This window comes from Phocoena phocoena, unplaced genomic scaffold (assembly GCF_963924675.1).
Source record: "Phocoena phocoena unplaced genomic scaffold, mPhoPho1.1 SCAFFOLD_226, whole genome shotgun sequence".
In the NCBI taxonomy this organism is placed as follows: Eukaryota; Metazoa; Chordata; class Mammalia; order Artiodactyla; family Phocoenidae; genus Phocoena; species Phocoena phocoena.
The window spans coordinates 45,001-60,892 of NW_027077632.1; the positions used below are offsets into that span (position 1 = coordinate 45,001).

Here is a 15,892-nt window from a genome sequence, read left to right on the forward strand (position 1 = left end):
GGCGCCAAGCGCCGAAGGGTTTGCTGGGTCACGCCGGCCCTCGGCTGGGAGGTGGTGGCCAAACCCTCCGCCACCGCCCGATACCCGAGACGTCCGTTCCCCCTGCCTGGGCGGGCGGCGGGGTCCCGCCGGGGCGGGCTGACCGCCGGGCTGGCTGGCCCTAAGGCGCCAGCGCCAGCGCAACTGGGCCTCAAGAGGCAGCCCGCGGTCCCCGTCCCCGTCTACGGCCATACCACCCTGAACGCGCCCGATCTCGTCTGATCTCGGAAGCTAAGCAGGGTCGGGCCTGGTTAGTACTTGGATGGGAGACCGCCTGGGAATACCGGGTGCTGTAGGCTTTTTGCCTCCCGCTCCGCCTTCTCCTTTACTCGCCCGCGGGCGGTGGCCGCCGGCTCCGCCCCCGCCGGGCCCCGCTGCAGGCCCCACCTCCTCAGGCCCCTCCCACCACGGCGCGCGTGCGCCGGAGGGGCCGCTCCCCGCCGGCCCGGCCGGCCGGGCGGCCAGAAGGCGGCCCCGGAAGGCAGCCGCACCCCGGACGCTCCCGGGGTGGCTGGCCCGGACCCAGAATCCGCCGCGGGCCCGGTTGCCGTCCTTTCGGCCAGCGAGCCCCTCGACCTGCACCTGGCCGCCCCCACTGGCGCCCAGCCCCGCTGCCGCCACCTGTGCGCCGGTGTGTCCCACCACAGCTCCCTCCGGCAGAAGCCCCGCCTCCGCCGTGTCGCCGCGGCCGGGTGCGGGAGCGGGATCGAGGGCCGGGGCCGCTTCCCCGGGCCTGCCGGCCACCAGGGGCGGGCTCCTGAGCTCGGCGGGTGGTGTGCGGGCAAGGGTGGCCTTGCCGGGGCTGAGGGGCCGTGGCGACGCAATGGTGGCTCCCAGTGGCTTCGGGCCAGCTGCTGTCGGGCAGCAGGGCCGGCCCGGGCTGCGGCCGGGCTGCGCCTAGCGCCGCGTGGGCGGGCAGGGGCGATGCCCCAGGGACCGCGGGCCCCGGGCCCCGAAGCCCCCGGGGCCACGTCCCTGTGAGCGACGTGCGGGATCTTGGGCGGGGCGCCAAGCGCCGAAGGGTTTGCTGGGTCACGCCGGCCCTCGGCTGGGAGGTGGTGGCCAAACCCTCCGCCACCGCCCGATACCCGAGACGTCCGTTCCCCCTGCCTGGGCGGGTGGCGGGGTCCTGCCGGGGCGGGCTGACCGCCGGGCTGGCTGGCCCTAAGGCGCCAGCGCCAGCGCAACTGGGCCTCAAGAGGCAGCCCGCGGTCCCCGCCCCCGTCTACGGCCATACCACCCTGAACGCGCCCGATCTCGTCTGATCTCGGAAGCTAAGCAGGGTCGGGCCTGGTTAGTACTTGGATGGGAGACCGCCTGGGAATACCGGGTGCTGTAGGCTTTTTGCCTCCCGCTCCGCCTTCTCCTTTACTCGCCCGCGGGCGGTGGCCGCCGGCTCCGCCCCCGCCGGGCCCCGCTGCAGGCCCCACCTCCTCAGGCCCCTCCCACCACGGCGCGCGTGCGCCGGAGGGGCCGCTCCCCGCCGGCCCGGCCGGCCGGGCGGCCAGAAGGCGGCCCCGGAAGGCAGCCGCACCCCGGACGCTCCCGGGGTGGCTGGCCCGGACCCAGAATCCGCCGCGGGCCCGGTTGCCGTCCTTTCGGCCAGCGAGCCCCTCGACCTGCACCTGGCCGCCCCCACTGGCGCCCAGCCCCGCTGCCGCCACCTGTGCGCCGGTGTGTCCCGCCACAGCTCCCTCCGGCAGAAGCCCCGCCTCCGCCGTGTCGCCGCGGCCGGGTGCGGGAGCGGGATCGAGGGCCGGGGCCGCTTCCCCGGGCCTGCCGGCCACCAGGGGCGGGCTCCTGAGCTCGGCGGGTGGTGTGCGGGCAAGGGTGGCCTTGCCGGGGCTGAGGGGCCGTGGCGACGCAATGGTGGCTCCCAGTGGCTTCGGGCCAGCTGCTGTCGGGCAGCAGGGCCGGCCCGGGCTGCGGCCGGGCTGCGCCTAGCGCCGCGTGGGCGGGCAGGGGCGATGCCCCAGGGACCGCGGGCCCCGGGCCCCGAAGCCCCCGGGGCCACGTCCCTGTGAGCGACGTGCGGGATCTTGGGCGGGGCGCCAAGCGCCGAAGGGTTTGCTGGGTCACGCCGGCCCTCGGCTGGGAGGTGGTGGCCAAACCCTCCGCCACCGCCCGATACCCGAGACGTCCGTTCCCCCTGCCTGGGCGGGCGGCGGGGTCCCGCCGGGGCGGGCTGACCGCCGGGCTGGCTGGCCCTAAGGCGCCAGCGCCAGCGCAACTGGGCCTCAAGAGGCAGCCCGCGGTCCCCGCCCCCGTCTACGGCCATACCACCCTGAACGCGCCCGATCTCGTCTGATCTCGGAAGCTAAGCAGGGTCGGGCCTGGTTAGTACTTGGATGGGAGACCGCCTGGGAATACCGGGTGCTGTAGGCTTTTTGCCTCCCGCTCCGCCTTCTCCTTTACTCGCCTGCGGGCGGTGGCCGCCGGCTCCGCCCCCGCCGGGCCCCGCTGCAGGCCCCACCTCCTCAGGCCCCTCCCACCACGGCGCGCGTGCGCCGGAGGGGCCGCTCCCCGCCGGCCCGGCCGGCCGGGCGGCCAGAAGGCGGCCCCGGAAGGCAGCCGCACCCCGGACGCTCCCGGGGTGGCTGGCCCGGACCCAGAATCCGCCGCGGGCCCGGTTGCCGTCCTTTCGGCCAGCGAGCCCCTCGACCTGCACCTGGCCGCCCCCACTGGCGCCCAGCCCCGCTGCCGCCACCTGTGCGCCGGTGTGTCCCGCCACAGCTCCCTCCGGCAGAAGCCCCGCCTCCGCCGTGTCGCCGCGGCCGGGTGCGGGAGCGGGATCGAGGGCCGGGGCCGCTTCCCCGGGCCTGCCGGCCACCAGGGGCGGGCTCCTGAGCTCGGCGGGTGGTGTGCGGGCAAGGGTGGCCTTGCCGGGGCTGAGGGGCCGTGGCGACGCAATGGTGGCTCCCAGTGGCTTCGGGCCAGCTGCTGTCGGGCAGCAGGGCCGGCCCGGGCTGCGGCCGGGCTGCGCCTAGCGCCGCGTGGGCGGGCAGGGGTGATGCCCCAGGGACCGCGGGCCCCGGGCCCCGAAGCCCCCGGGGCCACGTCCCTGTGAGCGACGTGCGGGATCTTGGGCGGGGCGCCAAGCGCCGAAGGGTTTGCTGGGTCACGCCGGCCCTCGGCTGGGAGGTGGTGGCCAAACCCTCCGCCACCGCCCGATACCCGAGACGTCCGTTCCCCCTGCCTGGGCGGGCGGCGGGGTCCCGCCGGGGCGGGCTGACCGCCGGGCTGGCTGGCCCTAAGGCGCCAGCGCCAGCGCAACTGGGCCTCAAGAGGCAGCCCGCGGTCCCCGCCCCCGTCTACGGCCATACCACCCTGAACGCGCCCGATCTCGTCTGATCTCGGAAGCTAAGCAGGGTCGGGCCTGGTTAGTACTTGGATGGGAGACCGCCTGGGAATACCGGGTGCTGTAGGCTTTTTGCCTCCCGCTCCGCCTTCTCCTTTACTCGCCCGCGGGTGGTGGCCGCCGGCTCCGCCCCCGCCGGGCCCCGCTGCAGGCCCCACCTCCTCAGGCCCCTCCCACCACGGCGCGCGTGCGCCGGAGGGGCCGCTCCCCGCCGGCCCGGCCGGCCGGGCGGCCAGAAGGCGGCCCCGGAAGGCAGCCGCACCCCGGACGCTCCCGGGGTGGCTGGCCCGGACCCAGAATCCGCCGCGGGCCCGGTTGCCGTCCTTTCGGCCAGCGAGCCCCTCGACCTGCACCTGGCCGCCCCCACTGGCGCCCAGCCCCGCTGCCGCCACCTGTGCGCCGGTGTGTCCCGCCACAGCTCCCTCCGGCAGAAGCCCCGCCTCCACCGTGTCGCCGCGGCCGGGTGCGGGAGCGGGATCGAGGGCCGGGGCCGCTTCCCCGGGCCTGCCGGCCACCAGGGTCGGGCTCCTGAGCTCGGCGGGTGGTGTGCGGGCAAGGGTGGCCTTGCCGGGGCTGAGGGGCCGTGGCGACGCAATGGTGGCTCCCAGTGGCTTCGGGCCAGCTGCTGTCGGGCAGCAGGGCCGGCCCGGGCTGCGGCCGGGCTGCGCCTAGCGCCGCGTGGGCGGGCAGGGGCGATGCCCCAGGGACCGCGGGCCCCGGGCCCCGAAGCCCCCGGGGCCACGTCCCTGTGAGCGACGTGCGGGATCTTGGGCGGGGCGCCAAGCGCCGAAGGGTTTGCTGGGTCACGCCGGCCCTCGGCTGGGAGGTGGTGGCCAAACCCTCCGCCACCGCCCGATACCCGAGACGTCCGTTCCCCCTGCCTGGGCGGGCGGCGGGGTCCCGCCGGGGCGGGCTGACCGCCGGGCTGGCTGGCCCTAAGGCGCCAGCGCCAGCGCAACTGGGCCTCAAGAGGCAGCCCGCGGTCCCCGCCCCCGTCTACGGCCATACCACCCTGAACGCGCCCGATCTCGTCTGATCTCGGAAGCTAAGCAGGGTCGGGCCTGGTTAGTACTTGGATGGGAGACCGCCTGGGAATACCGGGTGCTGTAGGCTTTTTGCCTCCCGCTCCGCCTTCTCCTTTACTCGCCCGCGGGCGGTGGCCGCCGGCTCCGCCCCCGCCGGGCCCCTCTGCAGGCCCCACCTCCTCAGGCCCCTCCCACCACGGCGCGCGTGCGCCGGAGGGGCCGCTCCCCGCCGGCCCGGCCGGCCGGGCGGCCAGAAGGCGGCCCCGGAAGGCAGCCGCACCCCGGACGCTCCCGGGGTGGCTGGCCCGGACCCAGAATCCGCCGCGGGCCCGGTTGCCGTCCTTTCGGCCAGCGAGCCCCTCGACCTGCACCTGGCCGCCCCCACTGGCGCCCAGCCCCGCTGCCGCCACCTGTGCGCCGGTGTGTCCCGCCACAGCTCCCTCCGGCAGAAGCCCCGCCTCCGCCGTGTCGCCGCGGCCGGGTGCGGGAGCGGGATCGAGGGCCGGGGCCGCTTCCCCGGGCCTGCCGGCCACCAGGGGCGGGCTCCTGAGCTCGGCGGGTGGTGTGCGGGCAAGGGTGGCCTTGCCGGGGCTGAGGGGCCGTGGCGACGCAATGGTGGCTCCCAGTGGCTTCGGGCCAGCTGCTGTCGGGCAGCAGGGCCGGCCCGGGCTGCGGCCGGGCTGCGCCTAGCGCCGCGTGGGCGGGCAGGGGCGATGCCCCAGGGACCGCGGGCCCCGGGCCCCGAAGCCCCCGGGGCCACGTCCCTGTGAGCGACGTGCGGGATCTTGGGCGGGGCGCCAAGCGCCGAAGGGTTTGCTGGGTCACGCCGGCCCTCGGCTGGGAGGTGGTGGCCAAACCCTCCGCCACCGCCCGATACCCGAGACATCCGTTCCCCCTGCCTGGGCGGGCGGCGGGGTCCCGCCGGGGCGGGCTGACCGCCGGGCTGGCTGGCCCTAAGGCGCCAGCGCCAGCGCAACTGGGCCTCAAGAGGCAGCCCGCGGTCCCCGCCCCCGTCTACGGCCATACCACCCTGAACGCGCCCGATCTCGTCTGATCTCGGAAGCTAAGCAGGGTCGGGCCTGGTTAGTACTTGGATGGGAGACCGCCTGGGAATACCGGGTGCTGTAGGCTTTTTGCCTCCCGCTCCGCCTTCTCCTTTACTCGCCTGCGGGCGGTGGCCGCCGGCTCCGCCCCCGCCGGGCCCCGCTGCAAGCCCCACCTCCTCAGGCCCCTCCCACCACGGCGCGCGTGCGCCGGAGGGGCCGCTCCCCGCCGGCCCGGCCGGCCGGGCGGCCAGAAGGCGGCCCCGGAAGGCAGCCGCACCCCGGACGCTCCCGGGGTGGCTGTCCCGGACGCAGAATCCGCCGCGGGCCCGGTTGCCGTCCTTTCGGCCAGCGAGCCCCTCGACCTGCACCTGGCCACCCCCACTGGCGCCCAGCCCCGCTGCCGCCACCTGTGCGCCGGTGTGTCCCGCCACAGCTCCCTCCGGCAGAAGCCCCGCCTCCGCCGTGTCGCCGCGGCCGGGTGCGGGAGCGGGATCGAGGGCCGGGGCCGCTTCCCCGGGCCTGCCGGCCACCAGGGGCGGGCTCCTGAGCTCGGCGGGTGGTGTGCGGGCAAGGGTGGCCTTGCCGGGGCTGAGGGGCCGTGGCGACGCAATGGTGGCTCCCAGTGGCTTCGGGCCAGCTGCTGTCGGGCAGCAGGGCCGGCCCGGGCTGCGGCCGGGCTGCGCCTAGCGCCGCGTGGGCGGGCAGGGGCGATGCCCCAGGGACCGCGGGCCCCGGGCCCCGAAGCCCCCGGGGCCACGTCCCTGTGAGCGACGTGCGGGATCTTGGGCGGGGCGCCAAGCGCCGAAGGGTTTGCTGGGTCACGCCGGCCCTCGGCTGGGAGGTGGTGGCCAAACCCTCCGCCACCGCCCGATACCCGAGACGTCCGTTCCCCCTGCCTGGGCGGGCGGCGGGGTCCCGCCGGGGCGGGCTGACCGCCGGGCTGGCTGGCCCTAATGCGCCAGCGCCAGCACAACTGGGCCTCAAGAGGCAGCCCGCGGTCCCCGCCCCCGTCTACGGCCATACCACCCTGAACGCGCCCGATCTCGTCTGATCTCGGAAGCTAAGCAGGGTCGGGCCTGGTTAGTACTTGGATGGGAGACCGCCTGGGAATACCGGGTGCTGTAGGCTTTTTGCCTCCCGCTCCGCCTTCTCCTTTACTCGCCCGTGGGCGGTGGCCGCCGGCTCCGCCCCCGCCGGGCCCCGCTGCAGGCCCCACCTCCTCAGGCCCCTCCCACCACGGCGCGCGTGCGCCGGAGGGGCCGCTCCCCGCCGGCCCGGCCGGCCGGGCGGCCAGAAGGCGGCCCCGGAAGGCAGCCGCACCCCGGACGCTCCCGGGGTGGCTGGCCCGGACCCAGAATCCGCCGCGGGCCCGGTTGCCGTCCTTTCGGCCAGCGAGCCCCTCGACCTGCACCTGGCCGCCCCCACTGGCGCCCAGCCCCGCTGCCGCCACCTGTGCGCCGGTGTGTCCCGCCACAGCTCCCTCCGGCAGAAGCCCCGCCTCCGCCGTGTCGCCGCGGCCGGGTGCGGGAGCGGGATCGAGGGCCGGGGCCGCTTCCCCGGGCCTGCCGGCCACCAGGGGCGGGCTCCTGAGCTCGGCGGGTGGTGTGCGGGCAAGGGTGGCCTTGCCGGGGCTGAGGGGCCGTGGCGACGCAATGGTGGCTCCCAGTGGCTTCGGGCCAGCTGCAGTCGGGCTGCAGGGCCGGCCCGGGCTGCGGCCGGGCTGCGCCTAGCGCCGCGTGGGCGGGCAGGGGCGATGCCCCAGGGACCGCGGGCCCCGGGCCCCGAAGCCTCCGGGGCCACGTCCCTGTGAGCGACGTGCGGGATCTTGGGCGGGGCGCCAAGCGCCGAAGGGTTTGCTGGGTCACGCCGGCCCTCGGCTGGGAGGTGGTGGCCGAACCCTCCGCCACCGCCCGATACCCGAGACGTCCGTTCCCCCTGCCTGGGCGGGCTGACCGCCGGGCTGGCTGGCCCTAAGGCGCCAGCGCCAGCGCAACTGGGCCTCAAGAGGCAGCCCGCGGTCCCCGCCCCCGTCTACGGCCATACCACCCTGAACGCGCCCGATCTCGTCTGATCTCGGAAGCTAAGCAGGGTCGGGCCTGGTTAGTACTTGGATGGGAGACCGCCTGGGAATACCGGGTGCTGTAGGCTTTTTGCCTCCCGCTCCGCCTTCTCCTTTACTCGCCCGCGGGCGGTGGCCGCCGGCTCCGCCCCCGCCGGGCCCCGCTGCAGGCCCCACCTCCTCAGGCCCCTCCCACCACGGCGCGCGTGCGCCGGAGGGGCCGCTCCCCGCCGGCCCGGCCGGCCGGGCGGCCAGAAGGCGGCCCCAGAAGGCAGCCGCACCCCGGACGCTCCCGGGGTGGCTGGCCCGGACCCAGAATCCGCCGCGGGCCCGGTTGCCGTCCTTTCGGCCAGCGAGCCCCTCGACCTGCACCTGGCCGCCCCCACTGGCGCCCAGCCCCGCTGCCGCCACCTGTGCGCCGGTGTGTCCCGCCACAGCTCCCTCCGGCAGAAGCCCCGCCTCCGCCGTGTCGCCGCGGCCGGGTGCGGGAGCGGGATCGAGGGCCGGGGCCGCTTCCCCGGGCCTGCCGGCCACCAGGGGCGGGCTCCTGAGCTCGGCGGGTGGTGTGCGGGCAAGGGTGGCCTTGCCGGGGCTGAGGGGCCGTGGCGACGCAATGGTGGCTCCCAGTGGCTTCGGGCCAGCTGCTGTCGGGCAGCAGGGCCGGCCCGGGCTGCGGCCGGGCTGCGCCTAGCGCCGCGTGGGCGGGCAGGGGCGATGCCCCAGGGACCGCGGGCCCCGGGCCCCGAAGCCCCCGGGGCCACGTCCCTGTGAGCGACGTGCGGGATCTTGGGCGGGGCGCCAAGCGCCGAAGGGTTTGCTGGGTCACGCCGGCCCTCGGCTGGGAGGTGGTGGCCAAACCCTCCGCCACCGCCCGATACCCGAGACGTCCGTTCCCCCTGCCTGGGCGGGCGGCGGGGTCCCGCCGGGGCGGGCTGACCGCCGGGCTGGCTGGCCCTAAGGCGCCAGCGCCAGTGCAACTGGGCCTCAAGAGGCAGCCCGCGGTCCCCGCCCCCGTCTACGGCCATACCACCCTGAACGCGCCCGATCTCGTCTGATCTCGGAAGCTAAGCAGGGTCGGGCCTGGTTAGTACTTGGATGGGAGACCGCCTGGGAATACCGGGTGCTGTAGGCTTTTTGCCTCCCGCTCCGCCTTCTCCTTTACTCGCCCGCGGGCGGTGGCCGCCGGCTCCGCCCCCGCCGGGCCCCGCTGCAGGCCCCACCTCCTCAGGCCCCTCCCACCACGGCGCGCGTGCGCCGGAGGGGCCGCTCCCCGCCGGCCCGGCCGGCCGGGCGGCCAGAAGGCGGCCCCGGAAGGCAGCCGCACCCCGGACGCTCCCGGGGTGGCTGGCCCGGACCCAGAATCCGCCGCGGGCCCGGTTGCCGTCCTTTCGGCCAGCGAGCCCCTCGACCTGCACCTGGCCGCCCCCACTGGCGCCCAGCCCCGCTGCCGCCACCTGTGCGCCGGTGTGTCCCGCCACAGCTCCCTCCGGCAGAAGCCCCGCCTCCGCCGTGTCGCCGCGGCCGGGTGCGGGAGCGGGATCGAGGGCCGGGGCCGCTTCCCCGGGCCTGCCGGCCACCAGGGGCGGGCTCCTGAGCTCGGCGGGTGGTGTGCGGGCAAGGGTGGCCTTGCCGGGGCTGAGGGGCCGTGGCGACGCAATGGTGGCTCCCAGTGGCTTCGGGCCAGCTGCTGTCGGGCAGCAGGGCCGGCCCGGGCTGCGGCCGGGCTGCGCCTAGCGCCGCGTGGGCGGGCAGGGGCGATGCCCCAGGGACCGCGGGCCCCGGGCCCCGAAGCCCCCGGGGCCACGTCCCTGTGAGCGACGTGCGGGATCTTGGGCGGGGCGCCAAGCGCCGAAGGGTTTGCTGGGTCACGCCGGCCCTCGGCTGGGAGGTGGTGGCCAAACCCTCCGCCACCGCCCGATACCCGAGACGTCCGTTCCCCCTGCCTGGGCGGGCGGCGGGGTCCCGCCGGGGCGGGCTGACCGCCGGGCTGGCTGGCCCTAAGGCGCCAGCGCCAGCGCAACTGGGCCTCAAGAGGCAGCCCGCGGTCCCCGCCCCCGTCTACGGCCATACCACCCTGAACGCGCCCGATCTCGTCTGATCTCGGAAGCTAAGCAGGGTCGGGCCTGGTTAGTACTTGGATGGGAGACCGCCTGGGAATACCGGGTGCTGTAGGCTTTTTGCCTCCCGCTCCGCCTTCTCCTTTACTCGCCCGCGGGCGGTGGCCGCCGGCTCCGCCCCCGCCGGGCCCCGCTGCAGGCCCCACCTCCTCAGGCCCCTCCCACCACGGCGCGCGTGCGCCGGAGGGGCCGCTCCCCGCCGGCCCGGCCGGCCGGGCGGCCAGAAGGCGGCCCCGGAAGGCAGCCGCACCCCAGACGCTCCCGGGGTGGCTGGCCCGGACCCAGAATCCGCCGCGGGCCCGGTTGCCGTCCTTTCGGCCAGCGAGCCCCTCGACCTGCACCTGGCCGCCCCCACTGGCGCCCAGCCCCGCTGCCGCCACCTGTGCGCCGGTGTGTCCCGCCACAGCTCCCTCCGGCAGAAGCCCCGCCTCCGCCGTGTCGCCGCGGCCGGGTGCGGGAGCGGGATCGAGGGCCGGGGCCGCTTCCCCGGGCCTGCCGGCCATCAGGGGCGGGCTCCTGAGCTCGGCGGGTGGTGTGCGGGCAAGGGTGGCCTTGCCGGGGCTGAGGGGCCGTGGCGACGCAATGGTGGCTCCCAGTGGCTTCGGGCCAGCTGCAGTCGGGCAGCAGGGCCGGCCCGGGCTGCGGCCGGGCTGCGCCTAGCGCCGCGTGGGCGGGCAGGGGCGATGCCCCAGGGACCGCGGGCCCCGGGCCCCGAAGCCTCCGGGGCCACGTCCCTGTGAGCGACGTGCGGGATCTTGGGCGGGGCGCCAAGCGCCGAAGGGTTTGCTGGGTCACGCCGGCCCTCGGCTGGGAGGTGGTGGCCAAACCCTCCGCCACCGCCCGATACCCGAGACGTCCGTTCCCCCTGCCTGGGCGGGCTGACCGCCGGGCTGGCTGGCCCTAAGGCGCCAGCGCCAGCGCAACTGGGCCTCAAGAGGCAGCCCGCGGTCCCCGCCCCCGTCTACGGCCATACCACCCTGAACGCGCCCGATCTCGTCTGATCTCGGAAGCTAATCAGGGTCGGGCCTGGTTAGTACTTGGATGGGAGACCGCCTGGGAATACCGGGTGCTGTAGGCTTTTTGCCTCCCGCTCCGCCTTCTCCTTTACTCGCCCGCGGGCGGTGGCCGCCGGCTCCGCCCCCGCCGGGCCCCGCTGCAGGCCCCACCTCCTCAGGCCCCTCCCACCACGGCGCGCGTGCGCCGGAGGGGCCGCTCCCCGCCGGCCCGGCCGGCCGGGCGGCCAGAAGGCGGCCCCGGAAGGCAGCCGCACCCCGGACGCTCCCGGGGTGGCTGGCCCGGACCCAGAATCCGCCGCGGGCCCGGTTGCCGTCCTTTCGGCCAGCGAGCCCCTCGACCTGCACCTGGCCGCCCCCACTGGCGCCCAGCCCCGCTGCCGCCACCTGTGTGCCGGTGTGTCCCGCCACAGCTCCCTCCGGCAGAAGCCCCGCCTCCGCCGTGTCGCCGCGGCCGGGTGCGGGAGCGGGATCGAGGGCCGGGGCCGCTTCCCCGGGCCTGCCGGCCACCAGGGGCGGGCTCCTGAGCTCGGCGGGTGGTGTGCGGGCAAGGGTGGCCTTGCCGGGGCTGAGGGGCCGTGGCGACGCAATGGTGGCTCCCAGTGGCTTCGGGCCAGCTGCTGTCGGGCAGCAGGGCCGGCCCGGGCTGCGGCCGGGCTGCGCCTAGCGCCGCGTGGGCGGGCAGGGGCGATGCCCCAGGGACCGCGGGCCCCGGGCCCCGAAGCCCCCGGGGCCACGTCCCTGTGAGCGACGTGCGGGATCTTGGGCGGGGCGCCAAGCGCCGAAGGGTTTGCTGGGTCACGCCGGCCCTCGGCTGGGAGGTGGTGGCCAAACCCTCCGCCACCGCCCGATACCCGAGACGTCCGTTCCCCCTGCCTGGGCGGGCTGACCGCCGGGCTGGCTGGCCCTAAGGCGCCAGCGCCAGCGCAACTGGGCCTCAAGAGGCAGCCCGCGGTCCCTGCCCCCGTCTACGGCCATACCACCCTGAACGCGCCCGATCTCGTCTGATCTCGGAAGCTAAGCAGGGTCGGGCCTGGTTAGTACTTGGATGGGAGACCGCCTGGGAATACCGGGTGCTGTAGGCTTTTTGCCTCCCGCTCCGCCTTCTCCTTTACTCGCCCGCGGGCGGTGGCCGCCGGCTCCGCCCCCGCCGGGCCCCGCTGCAGGCCCCACCTCCTCAGGCCCCTCCCACCACGGCGCGCGTGCGCCGGAGGGGCCGCTCCCCGCCGGCCCGGCCGGCCGGGCGGCCAGAAGGCGGCCCCGGAAGGCAGCCGCACCCCGGACGCTCCCGGGGTGGCTGGCCCGGACCCAGAATCCGCCGCGGGCCCGGTTGCCGTCCTTTCGGCCAGCGAGCCCCTCGACCTGCACCTGGCCGCCCCCACTGGCGCCCAGCCCCGCTGCCGCCACCTGTGCGCCGGTGTGTCCCGCCACAGCTCCCTCCGGCAGAAGCCCCGCCTCCGCCGTGTCGCCGCGGCCGGGTGCGGGAGCGGGATCGAGGGCCGGGGCCGCTTCCCCGGGCCTGCCGGCCACCAGGGGCGGGCTCCTGAGCTCGGCGGGTGGTGTGCGGGCAAGGGTGGCCTTGCCGGGGCTGAGGGGCCGTGGCGACGCAATGGTGGCTCCCAGTGGCTTCGGGCCAGCTGCTGTCGGGCAGCAGGGCCGGCCCGGGCTGCGGCCGGGCTGCGCCTAGCGCCGCGTGGGCGGGCAGGGGCGATGCCCCAGGGACCGCGGGCCCCGGGCCCAGAAGCCCCCGGGCCCACGTCCCTGTGAGCGACGTGCGGGATCTTGGGCGGGGCGCCAAGCGCCGAAGGGTTTGCTGGGTCACGCCGGCCCTCGGCTGGGAGGTGGTGGCCAAACCCTCCGCCACCGCCCGATACCCGAGACGTCCGTTTCCCCTGCCTGGGCGGGCGGCGGGGTCCCGCCGGGGCGGGCTGACCGCCGGGCTGGCTGGCCCTAAGGCGCCAGCGCCAGCGCAACTGGGCCTCAAGAGGCAGCCCGCGGTCACCGTCCCCGTCTACGGCCATACCACCCTGAACGCGCCCGATCTCGTCTGATCTCGGAAGCTAAGCAGGGTCGGGCCTGGTTAGTACTTGGATGGGAGACCGCCTGGGAATACCGGGTGCTGTAGGCTTTTTGCCTCCCGCTCCGCCTTCTCCTTTACTCGCCCGCGGGCGGTGGCCGCCGGCTCCGCCCCCGCCGGGCCCCGCTGCAGGCCCCACCTCCTCAGGCCCCTCCCACCACGGCGCGCGTGCGCCGGAGGGGCCGCTCCCCGCCGGCCCGGCCGGCCGGGCGGCCAGAAGGCGGCCCCGGAAGGCAGCCGCACCCCGGACGCTCCCGGGGTGGCTGGCCCGGACCCAGAATCCGCCGCGGGCCCGGTTGACGTCCTTTCGGCCAGCGAGCCCCTCGACCTGCACCTGGCCGCCCCCACTGGCGCCCAGCCCCGCTGCCGCCACCTGTGCGCCGGTGTGTCCCGCCACAGCTCCCTCCGGCAGAAGCCCCGCCTCCGCCGTGTCGCCGCGGCCGGGTGCGGGAGCGGGATCGAGGGCCGGGGCCGCTTCCCCGGGCCTGCCGGCCACCAGGGGCGGGCTCCTGAGCTCGGCGGGTGGTGTGCGGGCAAGGGTGGCCTTGCCGGGGCTGAGGGGCCGTGGCGACGCAATGGTGGCTCCCAGTGGCTTCGGGCCAGCTGCTGTCGGGCAGCAGGGCCGGCCCGGGCTGCGGCCGGGCTGCGCCTAGCGCCGCGTGGGCGGGCAGGGGCGATGCCCCAGGGACCGCGGGCCCCGGGCCCCGAAGCCCCCGGGGCCACGTCCCTGTGAGCGACGTGCGGGATCTTGGGCGGGGCGCCAAGCGCCGAAGGGTTTGCTGGGTCACGCCGGCCCTCGGCTGGGAGGTGGTGGCCAAACCCTCCGCCACCGCCCGATACCCGAGACGTCCGTTCCCCCTGCCTGGGCGGGCTGACCGCCGGGCTGGCTGGCCCTAAGGCGCCAGCGCCAGCGCAACTGGGCCTCAAGAGGCAGCCCGCGGTCCCCGTCCCCGTCTACGGCCATACCACCCTGAACGCGCCCGATCTCGTCTGATCTCGGAAGCTAAGCAGGGTCGGGCCTGGTTAGTACTTGGATGGGAGACCGCCTGGGAATACCGGGTGCTGTAGGCTTTTTGCCTCCCGCTCCGCCTTCTCCTTTACTCGCCCGCGGGCGGTGGCCGCCGGCTCCGCCCCCGCCGGGCCCCGCTGCAGGCCCCACCTCCTCAGGCCCCTCCCACCACGGCGCGCGTGCGCCGGAGGGGCCGCTCCCCGCCGGCCCGGCCGGCCGGGCGGCCAGAAGGCGGCCCCGGAAGGCAGCCGCACCCCGGACGCTCCCGGGGTGGCTGGCCCGGACCCAGAATCCGCCGCGGGCCCGGTTGCCGTCCTTTCGGCCAGCGAGCCCCTCGACCTGCACCTGGCCGCCCCCACTGGCGCCCAGCCCCGCTGCCGCCACCTGTGCGCCGGTGTGTCCCGCCACAGCTCCCTCCGGCAGAAGCCCCGCCTCCGCCGTGTCGCCGCGGCCGGGTGCGGGAGCGGGATCGAGGGCCGGGGCCGCTTCCCCGGGCCTGCCGGCCACCAGGGGCGGGCTCCTGAGCTCGGCGGGTGGTGTGCGGGCAAGGGTGGCCTTGCCGGGGCTGAGGGGCCGTGGCGACGCAATGGTGGCTCCCAGTGGCTTCGGGCCAGCTGCTGTCGGGCAGCAGGGCCGGCCCGGGCTGCGGCCGGGCTGCGCCTAGCGCCGCGTGGGCGGGCAGGGGCGATGCCCCAGGGACCGCGGGCCCCGGGCCCCGAAGCCCCCGGGGCCACGTCCCTGTGAGCGACGTGCGGGATCTTGGGCGGGGCGCCAAGCGCCGAAGGGTTTGCTGGGTCACGCCGGCCCTCGGCTGGGAGGTGGTGGCCAAACCCTCCGCCACCGCCCGATACCCGAGACGTCCGTTCCCCCTGCCTGGGCGGGCGGCGGGGTCCCGCCGGGGCGGGCTGACCGCCGGGCTGGCTGGCCCTAAGGCGCCAGCGCCAGCGCAACTGGGCCTCAAGAGGCAGCCCGCGGTCCCCGCCCCCGTCTACGGCCATACCACCCTGAACGCGCCCGATCTCGTCTGATCTCGGAAGCTAAGCAGGGTCGGGCCTGGTTAGTACTTGGATGGGAGACCGCCTGGGAATACCGGGTGCTGTAGGCTTTTTGCCTCCCGCTCCGCCTTCTCCTTTACTCGCCCGCGGGCGGTGGCCGCCGGCTCCGCCCCCGCCGGGCCCCGCTGCAGGCCCCACCTCCTCAGGCCCCTCCCACCACGGCGCGCGTGCGCCGGAGGGGCCGCTCCCCGCCGGCCCGGCCGGCCGGGCGGCCAGAAGGCGGCCCCGGAAGGCAGCCGCACCCCGGACGCTCCCGGGGTGGCTGGCCCGGACCCAGAATCCGCCGCGGGCCCGGTTGCCGTCCTTTCGGCCAGCGAGCCCCTCGACCTGCACCTGGCCGCCCCCACTGGCGCCCAGCCCCGCTGCCGCCACCTGTGCGCCGGTGTGTCCCGCCACAGCTCCCTCCGGCAGAAGCCCCGCCTCCGCCGTGTCGCCGCGGCCGGGTGCGGGAGCGGGATCGAGGGCCGGGGCCGCTTCCCCGGGCCTGCCGGCCACCAGGGGCGGGCTCCTGAGCTCGGCGGGTGGTGTGCGGGCAAGGGTGGCCTTGCCGGGGCTGAGGGGCCGTGGCGACGTAATGGTGGCTCCCAGTGGCTTCGGGCCAGCTGCTGTCGGGCAGCAGGGCCGGCCCGGGCTGCGGCCGGGCTGCGCCTAGCGCCGCGTGGGCGGGCAGGGGCGATGCCCCAGGGACCGCGGGCCCCGGGCCCCGAAGCCCCCGGGGCCACGTCCCTGTGAGCGACGTGCGGGATCTTGGGCGGGGCGCCAAGCGCCGAAGGGTTTGCTGGGTCACGCCGGCCCTCGGCTGGGAGGTGGTGGCCAAACCCTCCGCCACCGCCCGATACCCGAGACGTCCGTTCCCCCTGCCTGGGCGGGCTGACCGCCGGGCTGGCTGGCCCTAAGGCGCCAGCGCCAGCGCAACTGGGCCTCAAGAGGCAGCCCGCGGTCCCCGTCCCCATCTACGGCCATACCACCCTGAACGCGCCCGATCTCGTCTGATCTCGGAAGCTAAGCAGGGTCGGGCCTGGTTAGTACTTGGATGGGAGACCGCCTGGGAATACCGGGTGCTGTAGGCTTTTTGCCTCCCGCTCCGCCTTCTC

At 76.8% G+C, this 15,892-nt stretch overlaps 16 non-coding genes across 16 annotated transcripts; all 16 read left to right on the forward strand.

Annotated features, from left to right (window-relative positions):
• The first annotated feature begins 219 nt into the window (after positions 1 to 219).
• Positions 220 to 338, forward strand: LOC136143745 (5S ribosomal RNA). Its single transcript, XR_010658314.1, has one exon. It is a non-coding gene; the product is annotated as a 5S ribosomal RNA (ribosomal RNA).
• A 924-nt stretch (positions 339 to 1,262) lies between these two features.
• On the forward strand, positions 1,263 to 1,381 carry LOC136143746 (5S ribosomal RNA). The gene has a single exon (XR_010658315.1). It is a non-coding gene; the product is annotated as a 5S ribosomal RNA (ribosomal RNA).
• A 924-nt stretch (positions 1,382 to 2,305) lies between these two features.
• Positions 2,306 to 2,424, forward strand: LOC136143748 (5S ribosomal RNA). The gene has a single exon (XR_010658317.1). It is a non-coding gene; the product is annotated as a 5S ribosomal RNA (ribosomal RNA).
• Positions 2,425 to 3,348: 924 nt separating this feature from the next.
• Positions 3,349 to 3,467, forward strand: LOC136143749 (5S ribosomal RNA). Its single transcript, XR_010658318.1, has one exon. It is a non-coding gene; the product is annotated as a 5S ribosomal RNA (ribosomal RNA).
• Positions 3,468 to 4,391: 924 nt separating this feature from the next.
• Positions 4,392 to 4,510, forward strand: LOC136143750 (5S ribosomal RNA). Its single transcript, XR_010658319.1, has one exon. It is a non-coding gene; the product is annotated as a 5S ribosomal RNA (ribosomal RNA).
• Positions 4,511 to 5,434: 924 nt separating this feature from the next.
• Positions 5,435 to 5,553, forward strand: LOC136143751 (5S ribosomal RNA). The gene has a single exon (XR_010658320.1). It is a non-coding gene; the product is annotated as a 5S ribosomal RNA (ribosomal RNA).
• Positions 5,554 to 6,477: 924 nt separating this feature from the next.
• Positions 6,478 to 6,596, forward strand: LOC136143752 (5S ribosomal RNA). The gene has a single exon (XR_010658321.1). It is a non-coding gene; the product is annotated as a 5S ribosomal RNA (ribosomal RNA).
• A 901-nt stretch (positions 6,597 to 7,497) lies between these two features.
• On the forward strand, positions 7,498 to 7,616 carry LOC136143578 (5S ribosomal RNA). The gene has a single exon (XR_010658157.1). It is a non-coding gene; the product is annotated as a 5S ribosomal RNA (ribosomal RNA).
• A 924-nt stretch (positions 7,617 to 8,540) lies between these two features.
• On the forward strand, positions 8,541 to 8,659 carry LOC136143579 (5S ribosomal RNA). Its single transcript, XR_010658158.1, has one exon. It is a non-coding gene; the product is annotated as a 5S ribosomal RNA (ribosomal RNA).
• Positions 8,660 to 9,583: 924 nt separating this feature from the next.
• On the forward strand, positions 9,584 to 9,702 carry LOC136143580 (5S ribosomal RNA). Its single transcript, XR_010658159.1, has one exon. It is a non-coding gene; the product is annotated as a 5S ribosomal RNA (ribosomal RNA).
• Positions 9,703 to 10,603: 901 nt separating this feature from the next.
• On the forward strand, positions 10,604 to 10,722 carry LOC136143706 (5S ribosomal RNA). The gene has a single exon (XR_010658278.1). It is a non-coding gene; the product is annotated as a 5S ribosomal RNA (ribosomal RNA).
• A 901-nt stretch (positions 10,723 to 11,623) lies between these two features.
• Positions 11,624 to 11,742, forward strand: LOC136143581 (5S ribosomal RNA). Its single transcript, XR_010658160.1, has one exon. It is a non-coding gene; the product is annotated as a 5S ribosomal RNA (ribosomal RNA).
• A 924-nt stretch (positions 11,743 to 12,666) lies between these two features.
• On the forward strand, positions 12,667 to 12,785 carry LOC136143582 (5S ribosomal RNA). The gene has a single exon (XR_010658161.1). It is a non-coding gene; the product is annotated as a 5S ribosomal RNA (ribosomal RNA).
• Positions 12,786 to 13,686: 901 nt separating this feature from the next.
• On the forward strand, positions 13,687 to 13,805 carry LOC136143584 (5S ribosomal RNA). Its single transcript, XR_010658163.1, has one exon. It is a non-coding gene; the product is annotated as a 5S ribosomal RNA (ribosomal RNA).
• Positions 13,806 to 14,729: 924 nt separating this feature from the next.
• LOC136143585 (5S ribosomal RNA) lies at positions 14,730 to 14,848 on the forward strand. The gene has a single exon (XR_010658164.1). It is a non-coding gene; the product is annotated as a 5S ribosomal RNA (ribosomal RNA).
• Positions 14,849 to 15,749: 901 nt separating this feature from the next.
• On the forward strand, positions 15,750 to 15,868 carry LOC136143704 (5S ribosomal RNA). Its single transcript, XR_010658276.1, has one exon. It is a non-coding gene; the product is annotated as a 5S ribosomal RNA (ribosomal RNA).
• Positions 15,869 to 15,892: the final 24 nt, after the last annotated feature.